This window comes from Pelobates fuscus, chromosome 6, assembly GCF_036172605.1.
Source record: "Pelobates fuscus isolate aPelFus1 chromosome 6, aPelFus1.pri, whole genome shotgun sequence".
Lineage (NCBI taxonomy): Eukaryota > Metazoa > Chordata > Amphibia > Anura > Pelobatidae > Pelobates > Pelobates fuscus.
The window spans coordinates 84,446,342-84,462,891 of record NC_086322.1 but is presented as its reverse complement, the minus strand read 5'-3'; the positions used below and the strand labels follow the sequence as shown (position 1 = coordinate 84,462,891).

Sequence of the window (16,550 nt, the reverse complement as noted above, 5' to 3'; positions counted from 1 at the left end):
CTGACCCCGGGTGCCGATGCTGTCTGACTGTGCCACTAGCTCCTTGCGACGACCTCCCCCTGCTTCCAACTCGTCTCCCCCTCCTCTCTGTCTCCCCATCTGAACTTTCCCCCTGTTCTTCTTCTCTTCTAGCGGGCACCCACGTGACATCCACGGACGCATCGTCATCATCAACCGCTTCACTTGTATCTGACAACTCAGCAAAGGAAGCAGCAGCGGGTACAACATCATCATCATCACACTGTACGTGTGTAATGCTGCCTGACTGAGACATATCCCTGTTATCTACATCCTCTGGCAATAATGGTTGCGCATCACTCATTTCTTCCAACTGATGTGTAAATAACTCCTCTGACAGATCAAGTGAAGCGGCTGTGGTGCTAGTGTTGGTGGTGGCGGCAGGCGGGCGAGTGGTAACTTGAAAGGTGCCCGAAGCTAAGCTAGAGGAGGATGGTGCGTCAAGGTTCCGAGCGGAAGCTGTAGAAGAATGGGTGTCCTGTGTTAGCCAGTCAACTATGTCCTCAGAACTTTTCAAGTTCAGGGTACGTGGCCTCTGAACACTTGGCATTATTCTAGGGCCAAAGGGAATCACAGCACCACGACCACGACGGCCCCTGCGTGGGTGGCCTGCCTCTGCCTGTCATTTTTTTTTCGATTAGTGGTACTATGCGTGCAAGCTACTGTGACAACAGATATGAGTGGCACTGTGCACTGGCAGAAGTTGGCAGAGTAGACGCTGTAAGCCTGACACACACGCTTGCAGACAACTAACTGCTATTCAATCTATTACAGTCAAAATTGTATTGTGAAGGAAACTGACTGCTATTATTTCACAGTCAAATTTCTAGTTTTTTTTTTTTTTAATGTACACTACTGTTACACCAGATATGAGTTGCACTGGTGTGACACTGTGCCCTGGCAGGCCCTGAAATGCACACGCATGAAGGAAACTGACTGCTATTATTTCACAGTCAAAAAAGTGTTGTTTTTTTTTTAAATGTACAGTACTGTTACACCAGATGTTAGTTGCACTGGTGTGACACTGTGCCCTGGCAGGCCCTGAAACGCACACGTGTAAAGGAAACTGACTGCTATTATTTCACAGTCAAATTTCTAGTTTTACTTTTAATGTACACTACTGTTACACCAGATATGAGTTGCACTGGTGTGACACTGTGCCCTGGCAGTCCCTGAAACGCAAACACGTGTGAAGGAAACTGACTGCTATTATATTACAGTCAAAAAAGTTTGTTTGTTTTTTAAATGCAAGCTATTGTGACACCAGATATGAGTGGTGGCACTGGGCAAGTGGGCACAGTATACGCTGTGAGCCTGACACACACGCTGGCAGGCAGGCAGGCAACTGCAATTAGATTACACAGGAAAAAAAAAAAGCAAGCTTTTTGGGGTGCTGTCCTTACAGCAGAGATCAGATGAGTCCTTCAGGACTGTAGTGGACACTGAATACACTAGCCTAGCTATCGATTTCCCTATTAAATCAGCAGCAGCTACACTGTCCCTCCTCTCACTAAGAATGCAGCTTCCGGGCGGCGGGGCCTAGCTGTCATGGAGGAAAGACGCACTTTGTGTGAGCTCCCTCAATATATCACTTTAAGCAGCTATCAACAAGCGAATTTCACCCCAGAAGGGGATGACCCAGCAATGTTGCTCCTACCTGACCGACCCGGCATGCTTAATAGCGGTCAGCAACTCAACAGAGTCTTACTTACCTCCGCGTGGCAAGTGTGGCCTGGTGCTCACCGGGCGGGAGAGGCGGCCGATCTCCCGATCCTTACTTCCCGGCAGGAGCTCCATTACCCCCCCCCTCGGACCAGTGGGGGTTATCCCGGTCCACCCCTGAGAGGCTGTCTGGAGCTAATGGATGCACAGAGCACAGCTGCCCAGGCTGACATACTCATCTGCGACTCTCCCAATATGGCGGCAGCCGTGTGTCCTCCTGGTACCATCAAAGCATGGCAGGATATTGAGTCTAAGATGGACAGACTCTTTAATCAATTTTGGAAGCAAATAACAAGCAGGAAGCCCCAACAAGCTCCACCACAGCCCCAACAAGCTCCACCACAGCTAAGTGAAGCAGTCCCCATTAAAATCCACCAACGCAAAAGGCGTCGAAGACGGGACCGGAGGCACAAACAGAAATGCAGAGCCTGCCCCACGTCAAGCACTCGCCTCCACTTTAAGCTACCACAATCCCGCACCGGACGTGAAGCACCACAGGGACAGATCCGACCACCCGACAAAACAAGCTTCCACCACCTCAAGCCGCGAACCCAGCACTCAGCCAGAGACTTGCCTTTGTTGTTCCAGGTATCAGGGACTCCCAGGGTCTGCACCTGGCGCCCAGAAGGGATCGGATGAGCACAAGCAGTAAACAGCAGCCTGCCAAGCATGTCCCACTATAGCCGATCTTCCACACCATGCCTTTGTTCACATGATCTGCTCTCTGCACATTAACTAATCGTAAAGTAGCAAGCGTTTAAACATGTCATTATTTTACCTCCTAAAGAGTTTATTGTCGTAGTTCCTTACATGCCTTTACCTTAACTGTTCATGTTTTATGTTATTCACTAGTCTCATCTTATGGGGCGACTCACACTTGATTTATAACTAGTGGTCGAGCTGCTGATATAAATACACAGTTGATAACGTGCAAGCTACACCCTAAACATGACAGTTATCTTTCACAACAATGTACTGCTATATACTCATACCCTCAGTGCAACTAGCCATGATATACGCACGTTCAGCCTAGCATGCTCAAATATAACACACTTCTGTCTAAAAAAAAAAAAAGAATAATAAAAAAAAAAAAAGAATACAGCTTCTGAATGAATCTAAAATGGATGCTGTCCAGGAGGTGGGAGGGTCTGGGAGGGAGGGTCTGCTGACTGTGAGGTACAGAGTCAAAGTTTACTCAATGATGATGAATAGGGGGCGGACCGAACATCGCATATGTTCGCTTTCCGTGGCGAACGCGAACAAGCTATGTTCGCCAGGAACTATTCGCCTGCGAACTATTCGGGACATCTCTAATACAGGGATATAATTTCTAATTAGTGGGGTAATAGCTGCTTGATCCAAGGAGACATCTGACTGCTATTTTGGGGTCAAGAAGGAATTTTTTCCTAGTTTGTGGCAAAATTGGAAGCGCTTCAGACTAGGTGTTTCGCCTTCTTTTGGATCAATGGCAAAAACATATATTAGGAAGGCTGAACTTGATGGACTAAGTCTCTTTTCAGCTATGTAACTTTGTAATGAGACCATTGCATATGTTGCTTTGTGTTAACGTATACCCAATATCAAGGATAAAACTGAAAAATACAGAAATAACATGATATTTTTAACCTGTCTTCCAGAAATATTGTATTGCCATTTGATCATTTCTCACAAAGGGCAATACTGCCTAGCTGTCAAAATCATAAAATAAACCCAACTAGAGTTTTTAAAATCACAGTTATTCTTTTATGTCTGTCTAAATTTTGCATGTCGGTTGTCAACTTCCAATTAGTGGCTTAGTGATTAAACTCTGAATGTTCCCCTGCGATATTGAAATTTTTTAGGGGTAATGCATTTAAACAATCTTCATAAACATTAATATGCAATAGTTAGCACTATAATCCATGATTATACATTTTTGTGCACATTGTGCACATTAATTTTGCTACCATTAATTCAGACCTTTCCTTACAATGCATTGGAAGAGGTGCTGCGGGGACAGAATAGTGCAGGTTCTGTCTCCTCAGCTCATTTAATAACATGAGAGAGCTGAATTAATATGGCAACAACTAAAAACAGCAGCTGCTGTCCAAAAACATACCTCCCACTAACATGGGCCAGAAAATGCAATTCAGAAGTAGCAATATAATGTTTAATAACTACATCTATGTAAATTTGAAGTTGCTTAGTCCTCTGTAGTTTTGAGAACACACTTTATGCAGGCACTTTTGCATTATGAAGGTCAGGCATACAAACCGAGCACTGTAACTAGATGATCTCCTTGGCTGAAACACATGTTCTACAAACAGATTTAGAACGGTATAAATAGAACTGGATTCTATCCATTGTGAGCACTTTATATTTTCAATTCTATGCTTAAACAGTCATTAAGTCATGTTGCTTGTGCACCATAGCAGGCTTTTAAGGTATGTACTAAACCTTAATTTAAATAATTGTCTTTTTATGATCCTTTGATTTGTTGCCTGTCCTTGCTGAATCCCCAGCAGACTAAGATACAAAGATCTGTATCAGTCTGAGCAAACTAATTTTCCTCAAACAATCATGCACTATTTTTAAAATGTGGACAGTCAGGGGTTACCTGAGGACTGGTTTGAGAACAAGAAGCTTATTGAATAATTAATGAATATGTGCTCTGCTTCATTTCCTAATTTTCACTCGAATGGAAATGCAAGTATTCTACAGCATAGTAAACTAAATATGTGACCAATTTTAGGCTGTATTTTACTCTAGACGTTTTGTGCTGGGACATCTCTTTTGAGGGATCATGTAAACAACTCCGCTGACATCATATGGTGCTTCACACACCCAGATCCCACTTCATTTAAAAAATGTATATGGATAAAACAAATTTGTTTCTTCTAAAATATAAAAAACAACATGTAAAGATGTCCAATGTTAATTCCAATAAATATCATTTTAAAGCTGCCACGTGCATGGCTTACACATATGTTTTTCTCCATTATATGTTGCCCTTATTATTATTCCTTTTATAACACTGACTATGACACGTGTCGCTTTTTAGTCATTAATGATCTGCTCGGTTTAAAGCAACAAGAATTTTGATAACTTGGCATCTTCTGTTAGTTAGCTCGTCAAAGATGGCGTATTTCTGAAAATGATTTGGCATTGTGGCCAGGGTTCATTTTTTTCCAGTTTGGATATTTGGACCTTACATTTCAAATTAATATTGAATTCCCAGCAATTATCTATATAACAAATAATCCTGTTTATGTTGGTGTAGCACAGACTAATCCTTAGATACCCACAATGAGCCCTGGTATATTCTAGTTTAACTGAACAAAATGTTACAAAGGCAATTTTGTCTTGAAGATTCTAATTCACAGAAGTACTTCAGAAATGTCATTATCATGGGGCTAAATGGGGTAGCTGCCCAGTTCTACAAGCCACTAGGTCTCACTGCAGCTCTTCCACTCTAAACAACTTCTATGTATGATTAACTAACCTCTGAGCCCCTGGCTCTGACTCTATTGAAAGCTCTTCTAAAAGTTCTGATAGGTAGAGGAAGCTACTGCACTGGAGCACACATTTTGTTTAGTTTTTTGTGCTTGGCATGCACTGTCTGTTGGATGGTCTATAGGAGGAAATATATCTATATTGCTGTGTTAGCTCCTAGTTTGGACCACAGTAATAGCCTATCATTGACACACAGAGTTGAACAACTTTGGACAGATAATGTGGATATTCACTTCTGCATTATGCAAGTTACAAATGAGGGAGGGTGCTTTTTGTCCCAGAGGATCCCCATTGCACTCTAAGGGTTATTAGATTTGTGTATTCGTTTTTGGCCCAATTGCAATTCATCTGAATTTTGTAACTCTAAAGGGCCACATGAACTTATAACGGAACAAATGACTCGCCTAATGGGCGAGAATGTTCATATGATTTGTGATTCAGAGTTTAATCTGTGGTTTAAAACAAAAGAGATGATGAGATGGAAAAAATAAATAACACATATATAATATATAAATATAGATTTTTAAAATGTATTTTCTTTTTTGCCATATTGTTTACATTTTTTTCTGTTGATCTGATGTACAAATGGGCCTATTAGTGAGTGTACGTCAAATATATATCCAGAATATTTATTACATTATAGTTACATATCTATTATTATTTGTTACATATACAGATACACACAAACAGTTACATATACTCACACTTTTACACATTCACAAATACACACACTTATACACACACAGTGTTCCACATGAAAAAAAAAAAAAAAACATTAAAAAGCAGTCTATTCCCCACAGCTTCTGGTTACCTTCCCTAGTGGTCTAGTGTATTGGTTCTTGCGAGCTTGTGTGGTCAGAACATTGCCATAGTAAGTAGAGGCAACACTCTGAACAGCTACAGGTCCCATGGTCCGGGTCTGGGTGCTTCTATTTCGCCATGCTATCTAGTAAAAAAGAGAGAGAGCAGGGCAGAATTTTGCAAGACTCTGTCAGGCACAGAACATGGGAATCGGGGGCTAACAGTTATAAATGGCAATATATAGACCTAGAGATTTTCGGTGGCCAACTTGGTGTTCTAGCCCAGGGCAGATCTCCCATCTGCCGACGCCACTGCCAGAGTATATACCCAATCTACACATTTCTAATTCAGAATGAACTGTCGTTTTTTTCCAACTGCAAAGTGATGCTCATACTTAGCGACACCTACACACACATGCCTACACACATACAGTAAGACTCATACATGTATACACATGTAAACGCACACAATTCCATGACAAACATTTAGAACGTTTGCAAAGTGGATGTGTGATACAATTATCAAATGGTGCAAAACACCTTTACACTTAGTAAATACTTATACCTGTAATGTGCAACTGATAACGTAAGACAAAAGCATACATGGTGTAATAACATAACAACAAAAATGATAACATATTGTGTGAAGCAATGTAGATATTAAATTCTTGAATTGCAAATAATGTAGGTTCTCCCCATGCTGAAATTGTCCCTGAGGAACCAATTGAATCTGTCAAAGCAGACAGCAAATGGCAGGGGGCCTAAACACAATATAATAAAATACAATAATTGTACAAAACACCACTGAGTATAATCATATTCGTTTGTTCTCACTTAAAGGGACACTATAAACACCAGAACAACTATAGCTTAATGTAGTTGTTCTGGTGAGTATAATCGTTCCCTCCAGGTATTTTCATGTAAACACTGTCTTTTCAGAGAAAAGGAAGTGTTTACATTGCTTCCTAAGGAAACCTCCAGTGGCCACTCCTCAAATTACACCTCCAGTGGTCACTCGTGAATTTTTCTCATAGAGACGCATTGATTCAATGCATCTCTATGAGGAGGTGCTGATTGACCAAACCAGCGCCAGTCCCGCCTCCATCCTGATTTCAGCATATCCAAGGCTTTCAGTATTGGAAAGCATTGGATTGGATAAAATCATACATTTTGATGATGTCAGCGAGGATGCGGATTGGGAGCGGGTCAGCGCCGGTGGACCCGTCCGGCGCTGGAAATAAGGTAAGTTTCATTACCTTTTAAGGGGATTAAGGGGGGGGGCAAGCCAACAAAATTGTGTTTTTAACACTATAGGGTTAGGAATACATGTTGTTATTACAGAGCACTCTGATGGCAGCTAAGTAAAACACCATCAGAACCTCCCTGTGAAGGAATACCCCATCACTTTCGGCTCCATTCGTATAATGGATTTGTATTTAATTTTTGCTTTGTTTATTTTGTCCGGTTCCCGTACCAAGACCACCCCAGAGATCCATTAGAACGTGGAACGTTGCGCATCTTGTACAAAAACAGCAAAGGAACGAATTAATAGAATGCTACACTGGGTGGCCGCCATTTCATGCATGTGAATGCACGTGGTCGGGACAATGGATGGTGGCCATTTTGTCTCCCGAACGCTGGCAGCGGGACTTGGTCATCGAGTGCCTGGAACTCATTTCAGCCAGGCTATCCTGCGAACACCAGTCACCATGGACCTGCTGCCCGTTCCAGTTCCAGTACACCTACACGAATAGTGTTCGGGAGTTACAGACTACTGAACACGGGGAGCATTCTACACGAATCAGCTTTCATCTACCTTATGTGGTTTTCGTACAATACCCCATGAACGGAGACCGGCTCTTGCCACAACTTCCATGGAACTATTTAACCTTGTGGCCGACTGGTCAGAACTTCCCCGCAATGGCGATCCAAAACTACCAAACAGATCTGGGTGATTTTTGGATATATTGTTCGCCCAGATCCAGGCTATCCTGGGATGTGACTTCTGTGGGGTTTCCATGTATTTTGGGGGTACTTTTGGGGTGGTTAAGTAATGTTTGATTTTTCTGTCCCTGAGAGATAATATAATTAGCAATATGTATTCCGATAATTATCTCTCAGGCACAGATGATCATTTGAGGGATTTCCCTGTTTGTCTGTGTTAGAAACCCTGTGTTGGGACTTTTGCATAAAAGCTGTGTGTCTCTCCATATAAATCTTCTCCCAGCATTAAGCCATGGCTCATGTGTGGGGAGTTAAGAGACATCAGGGATATTTTGCCTTTGGGATTATTTGTGTTTGTTTATTAGGAAAAGGGCATCCGTGGCGGTGATACTCTGGCAGACCACCACACTCCCGGTGACTCCATTGATAGGATATCCCAGCGGAACAAGTTAAAAAGTCTAGTGGCAAGTCTTAGTGAATAAGCCTCTCAACAATATCCAAAGTGAAAACATCTAGCCATACCCAGGTAGTTAACCTCCTGGTGGTACTCAAGTAGAGAGTACTTCTCCCCAAGTCTGAAGGATAGAACTTTGTGGCAAGGCCAATGAGAATGGTGGCCCCGAGGCCTCTTTTATATTATGATTATATCAGACAATATATGTAACAACTCATTTATTGTTTAATGCTGTAGGAGAATATAGTTATTTTAAATTTTCATTTTAAATATCAAACAAGGTGCCCAAACCAGGAAATGTAAATTTTACCAAAACTTTGTAGATATTTTTACATGGAAAAGTCCTACATTTAATGAGTTTGAAATATTTTACTGTTCTTTCAAATTAATTTATTAATGCTGGATTTTAAATAAGCTTTGGATTACCTTGGCTCGTTTAGAACAACATGGCTGTAATACAGAATGGATTCTAATATTGAATAAATAGTTTCACACTGTCTGCAGATTTGTCAAATCACTTTTAATGTATGTCCTGCGTGATATCTGAAAATGGAGAATATTTTTCTTGCTTGTCTTGAGTTGTTTGCCTGCATTTAGGATTTATTGCCTTATCAAATGGATTTAGTTCTGTATTGTAATAGGCAAGCTGCTCCTACTCTTTCAGACAAGTCATTTTTTAGTGTATTGTAACTAGATTTTTCTGGTATTAGGATTTATTTAAACAGCCATGTCTTATTTTGCAAAAGCACATTCTAAATAGTGGAATAGTACAGTATAATCTTGTTGGACTAACATAATTTTAAATATATATGCTTTTGGGAGCTGCTTGTTTTATCAAGTCTAATGTATTTATGACCAAATAAAAGAAAATAAATGGCACCCACAGTTACCGAGTTTTTGGCATCATATGCCAAAATGCCAGAGTTTTTTTTTATATTTTTAAAATATATTTTATTGGACTAACATATTTTAAAGACAAGCTTTCGAGAGTTTCCTCTCTTCCTCAGGTCTGAAGCAACACTGATCAATCTGAAAGAGTTTAACACTTAAAACAACTGATGTTAGAGAAGGGGAGGGAAGGGGTGAGTGGGGTGTCATAAATAGCAGACTATGGGCCTGAAAGTGAAAGGTGCAGGTTGGCTGAGAATAAACAGAAAAAGTAAATAAACAAAGAGTCAATAAGCTACTTAAAAAGAAAAAAAAGAGAAGAAACAAGAAAAAAGCAGAGCAGGGCATGCATGTGTATAGTTGCATATATGTACACTGTGTGCAGAATTATTAGGCAAATGAGTATTTTGACCACATCATGCTATTTATGCATGTTGTCTTACTCCAAGCTGTATAGGCTCGAAAGCCTACTACCAATTAAGAATATTAGGTGATGTGCATCTCTGTAATGAGAAGGGGTGTGGTCTAATGACATCAACACCCTATATCAGGTGTGCATAATTATTAGGCAACTTCCTTTCCTTTGGCAAAATGGGTCAAAAGAAGGACTTGACAGGCTCAGAAAAGTCAAAAATAGTGATATATCTTGCAGAGGGATGCAGCACTCTTAAAATTGCAAAGCTTCTGAAGCGTGATCATCGAACAATCAAGTGTTTCATTCAAAATAGTCAACAGGGTCGCAAGAAGCGTGTGGAGAAACCAAGGCGCAAAATAACTGCCCATGAACTGAGAAAAGTCAAGCGTGCAGCTGCCAAGATGCCACTTGCCACCAGTTTGGCCATATTTCAGAGCTGCAACATCACTGGAGTGCCCGAAAGCACAAGGTGTGCAATACTCAGAGACATGGCCAAGGTAAGAAAGGCTGAAAGACGACCACCACTGAACAAGACACACAAGCTGAAACGTCAAGACTGGGCCAAGAAATATCTCAAGACTGATTTTTCTAAGGTTTTATGGACTGATGAAATGAGAGTGAGTCTTGATGGGCCAGATGGATGGATTGGTAAAGGGCAGAGAGCTCCAGTCCGACTCAGACGCCAGCAAGGTGGAGGTGGAGTACTGGTTTGGGCTGGTATCATCAAAGATGAGCTTGTAGGGCCTTTTCGGGTTGAGGATGGAGTCAAGCTCAACTCCCAGTTTCTGGAAGACACCTTCTTCAAGCAGTGGTACAGGAAGAAGTCTGCATCCTTCAAGAAAAACATGATTTTCATGCAGGACAATGCTCCATCACACGCGTCCAAGTACTCCACAGCGTGGCTGGCAAGAAAGGGTATAAAAGAAGAAAATCTAATGACATGGCCTCCTTGTTCACCTGATCTGAACCCCATTGAGAACCTGTGGTCCATCATCAAATGTGAGATTTACAAGGAGGGAAAACAGTACACCTCTCTGAACAGTGTCTGGGAGGCTGTGGTTGCTGCTGCACGCAATGTTGATGGTGAACAGATCAAAACACTGACAGAATCCATGGATGGCAGGCTTTTGAGTGTCCTTGCAAAGAAAGGTGGCTATATTGGTCACTGATTTGTTTTTGTTATGTTTTTGAATGTCAGAAATGTATATTTGTGAATGTTGAGATGTTATATTGGTTTCACTGGTAAAAATAAATAATTGAAATGGGTATATATTTGTTTTTTGTTAAGTTGCCTAATAATTATGCACAGTAATAGTCACCTGCACACACAGATATCCCCCTAAAATAGCTATAACTAAAAACAAACTAAAAACTACTTCCAAAAATATTCAGCTTTGATATTAATGAGTTTTTTGGGTTCATTGAGAACATGGTTGTTGTTCAATAATAAAATTAATCCTCAAAAATACAACTTGCCTAATAATTCTGCACTCCCTGTATGTATATAAATTCATCCAATAAAGGTGAAACAAGAATTTTGAAAACAAAAATAGTTTTGGTAGTGTGTGAGAGCCAGAATCTACATTAAGTCTTTCATTTCTGGTGTTGAAATGTGTGATCATTGTCATCTCAAATGTCTATCATTCATGAAAGTCTTTGAAATTCCCTTTAAGAATGGGCACAAAAATGAAGCAAAACCTTATTGTTTAATAACAAAACTTGACATTCCTGTGTAGATATCCCTCGCTGATAATGTCATTCACCATTTAGTCCGCACTATAGATAAGTCCCCACTATAGATTTTTAGTAAGAAAACAATGTCAAGAATGCATCACTGTTCCGTGATAGATATATTGAACAAACACATCCACACATTCACACACTGCATTCACACATTCTAAGCAATGTGTTTGACAAGAATAGTCTTTTGAACTAAAGTGAAAATGTCCTTTCAGCAAAACAATGAAGGCAGTACATTATAATGTTTTGTGCATCAAGCTATGCAATAATTATAGTCAGATGCCAACTTTACGCATATTTCACAATGCGTTTTCACAAATTTCCATAGTGCTGGACCATTTTTCAATACCTAGCAATATGTACACATATATTCCTATATATATATATATAAAATGATTTTTTTGGACTGTTATTTTTGCACATAATCTACACTATTTCTTATTTATAATAGAATTTCCTAAAATTAACTATGCACATTCAAGTGACTTTATATTTAAAATAAGGGTGACATGTATTAAAGATACATTATAAACAATACATGTAAATAATATATATATATATATTATATATATATATTTTATTTTTTTATTTTATTTATATATTATGTAAAATAATAAAAATAATTATTAAAAATAGCCAATTTGCACACTATTCTTGTGGTCCAACACCTATTCAGATCCATTTTTATACCTCATTCGTCATGTCTCTCTCTTTGTCGAGGTTTGCAATGCATTGCAGGCATGTCTGATACACACAGACTGGAAATATTTGATGACATACAGTACAGATTTGACAAATTGAAGCTTTTTGTTTTAGCTCCAATTGTTATATATTCTCATTAGAGGTACTATTCCAGGCTCTGCTGATTCTGATGCTGTCAGCCTCCACATCTAGTGGCAGGTATGACAGATGAATTATGCAGCCATATTCATTTGGTAATGTATTGTCCTTGTCCTGCCTTCTATGGCTTAACTCTGAAAAAAAACTGTCATCACAAAGTTTGTTTCATGTGTTCTTTTTTTGTATTTTTTGTAAAAAATGGAAAACTTCAGAATATGTTTCTAAACTTTAAAATGTTTTTACATCGACTGTACAATGCTAGCAAGTTTATCCTCTTGGATACTACATATTTTTGTAACCTGGACCAGGTTTAAGAATGAATGAAAAAGAAAAAATATTCAGTAAAAAAATGTTTTCATATACCAGCCTTTGCAAAAAAAAAAAAAAAAAATATATATATATATATATATATATATGTTGGAAGGCCATTTGGCCTGAATTTGTAGGAGGAGTTATGATCCTATATAAACCCTACCCCCCTACTTATCTTTGTTGTGCAAGCTGTTTGTCTTCACCATAGCAACCAGAACTTCCAGTCCGTTGTTCCCGCCAAAGTCAGTCTCCAGCAAACAGTCCGTCACCAGCAGCTCCTACCCCCGTCTTCTGTGTCTGTGCACCGGCTTCTTCCCGACTTCCCTATTTGCTACCCGGCTTCCGGTCACGAGACCGGCGCATCACGTAAGCATAACATGGGAAATAGTGTTCAGCTATTTCCCACGTTCGGGCCTAAAAACGCGGGGATAGGCTCCCTTCATTACTTACCTATTCGTGCTATTACGCTGTTCGTGTACTTCCGCGTTCGTGCGGCTAACAGCCGAACGCGTAATACACACGCTTTCATTTACTTTCGTTTAATTCTATGTACCGTACGTGCACACTTACCCTACGTTCGTCTGTTCTTTCCTACGTTCGTTCAGCTGAACACGTTCAAACGGCTTTTTCATGCAACCTTTCGTTAATTTACACGTTGCAGCCTGCAGCTGATTTTTCAATTGGCTTTCGTTTAAATCCTTTTGTGTGTTCCATTTACCGAATGCGGGAATTCTTACTATTTATAGTACTCTTGTTCATTCGGTTAACTGAATGAAAGGGGCTACAGTGTTTAAATGTAATAATCTACTATAAAATATCTAGTTATGTCTCTTACTTATACCAAGCACTCACATTATTTTTTTCCTATATGATGTTAAGTTTATTATATGGCTCTTTAAGTCACCACTGGGTGAAATATATGTGTTTTACAAACTTCCGTCCATGGTCACATAATTGTGGGACACCTATTTTTCACAGGGTAATCTTCTTAAAGGCACAGTTTGGCCACTTTCTTTTATAATTTACGTATATAATACACCTCCACTTTCCTCCAATCAGTCTTCAATTACTGTATTACTGTATCAGGTAAGTAGGTTTACCAGTTCTCTTTTCCCTCGAGGCCTTATTCAGCCTCCACGGCCTCATTCAGCCTCCCCACCTCCCAAAGTGGGTTCTAAACTTCTAACAGGCCAGTTCTGATATTCCTCACGGCGTTTAAAACATCAATCACACAAACCTACATCACCTTGCTAGTACTTATACTTTTCTTCAAACAGAGCTCCAAGAAGAGGTACCCAGTATCCTGCATTTCGGTAACAGGTAAGAAGGTTTACCATTTTACGTTTTCCCTTGAGGCCTCATTCAGCCTCCATGGCCTCATACAGCCCCCCACCTCCCAAAGTGGGCTCTACACTTCAAAACGTACCTGTACGTACCATGTCAACAACAATCTCATTATCATAATCCACCGTATTACTACTATATTTAATGGTACATGTTTTGTCATTTATTTCTACATATCATTACTTAGACCTGTGTCATTGCCGCAGCTCACCAAGTCCTACGCCATCAACAACCTACAGGCTACCTGGTTCCCTGCATTGCAGTATCAGGTATTGGTAATCTTACTCACTACGATTACGTTTTTCCTTAAGGCCCCACTTTGCCTTCGTATCATTCAAAAAAATTCACATTTATGGGAACCCAGGGGCTTGTCTCTAATTTACGGACCAACGTTCAGGTCCCTCAGCTTACCCATGTTCGTACGTTACAGTATCTCTGATAAACACCTTCTCATACGTTCAACATTTTTACACTCATTATATTAGTGGCACGCCTCAGGCCCACTAGCATCTTTTTCCCCCTAAGGTTTCCCGAACCGGGCCCGTTCCCTGTAGAAGCAAGAATATATTGTAATCTTCCGTCTCGTTGCCCAAATAAAGAGGGCAAACACTCAAGGTTAAGTATCCGTTATATAACACCATTCTAAGAGATAAGCCCCATCAGGCTAGAGAACTGGCATTGAGGGTTAGGCGCTGGCCTTAGCTATCCTAAGTAATACTACGGTCCCACGAGGTCTACACCCCACCTCAACACGGAGGTTCAGCCCCATGACCAAATCATAGTTAGCCACCTCGCTCGCCCTTCTTTGGGCTACAGTTAGGGCTTCCCATGTCACGGCCACACGTTTTGAATCTCTTACGGTCACCGCGTTCAAGTGGCCACAAAATCCCCTCGGCCCAAATCCTAGGTAGAGCCTCTCTCCGCCACTTGGCACTAGCAGGGCCTCACCTGTCACTTGGTTCTAGGTAAATTCTTCGCCTCGGCACTAGCTAGCAGGCCAGTTCTCTGAAGATCTCATCCATACCTCTAAGACACATTACTTATCCAAATCATTATTTCTTTTTCAGAATGTCACAAGTATCCATCCCGATAATCGATCTGCTGTTGGACGAAATACTCAACATGCCAGTCTGGCCTGGGTCTCCATAGGAATCCCTCACCCCTTCAACCCTCAGTTACCTGGGATCTGGTACATTCCAAAAAATATCAGCAGAGCTCTGACACAGGGGTATCCCCTCCCCAGCCACTGCCAGTAAGGCAGAACTACACTGGTTCACTACGGCTCAGCCCAATGTTCCCAGGCCCGGCTCTAGTTCACAAGGGCCGTCAGCTTATACCTCAGATTCCAATCAGGAGACCCCGGTCGCTATCCTGGACAGCCTCCAAATGATTAACAGGCTGATAAATGGAATCGGCTATAGCCACACCAGGTGTCTCGTTAAGCCCTGCAGGCCCTCACCTGGCGATCTCGGTCATACAGTCTGGCTTACCCCTCATTTCCCTCCCCGACCCCGACCACCCACTATCACTACTCCATACGTCTCACCGGCCCACCCTGTTCCAATTTCCATGGAGAAAGTAATTCTCAATGGAAAGGACGTTAAACTAACATCACTACTTAACTTCACAAGAGGTTATATTCTTGGTGACATTTCAGTAGTCCAAAGAGTGACACCCACAAATTAACAAAGCTTTCCATTCCTCTGTTTATCATTGCCTCTCGCATAGAGACAGCTACTTCCACTTCTCACCCCCCCTTCACCCCACGCACTAGTCAGGGAGGCTGGGCTGACCATGCACTTTGACTTTAATACTGGGGTATGATATTTCACTACATGCAGGGTTTTGCACATCTGCTCCAGAACCTACACCTAGTCCACATACGCAGCCCATCTGTCACCTAAGATATGCCCAACTAAGGTTAACATTGTTATCCTGATATACTATCTGCATTTACACCCAGCTAGGCATCTGGTAGATTCTGGTACTGGGTTTCTCACAGGGGTTCACACGGGCCTTATCGCCATTCCCACAGGTACACTCATATCCCCTAACCTATTATCTGCACCCATTGACCCTCTTACGGTGGGCCACCTTCTGTCCACAGCAGTCATACGCTGGTTTCACGATCGCCTCCTTCCGGTCTTCACACTTCTCATCTTGGCATACCATTCCCATCGAGGTAGCAATTCACTATACCCTATAATACGTCTGATCATAGACCTCTTCCGCACCGCACTCTACATCCATTCCCAGCATCAAACTCCCTCATTCCCGCTATGGAGTTCTCACTGCACTACGCAAATCGATCATGCAATACAAGCTATCACTTAGCAAGTAGTAAGGCTTGGTTGAGCAAGATGGACTTATCCAACGCCTTTAATCTACTATCTATTCACCCTTCACTATGGCACCTGGCCTATGTTCGGGCGGCCACCCTCGCTAACCATTTTTGTGGCTATTTTCACAGGCTGACTTGGCTGGCAGCAACCTCTCAGCTCTTTTTAGTCTGCTTTTACATTCCTGGTGTCCACAACACAGCCACTGATGCTCTTTCACGCTCAGTTTAAGGTCTTCTTTC

The 16,550-nt window shown here is 41.2% G+C and overlaps 1 protein-coding gene across 1 annotated transcript in view; it reads left to right on the top strand.

Annotated features, from left to right (window-relative positions):
- Positions 1–4,069: 4,069 nt before the first annotated feature.
- The window catches only part of YIPF7 (Yip1 domain family member 7), a 95,050-nt gene continuing 82,569 nt past the window's right edge, over positions 4,070–16,550 (top strand). Inside the window, exon 1 of the mRNA XM_063459925.1 lies at positions 4,070–4,163. The gene's annotated coding sequence lies outside the window, so the exon portion shown is untranslated. The remainder of the gene's footprint in view (positions 4,164–16,550) is intronic.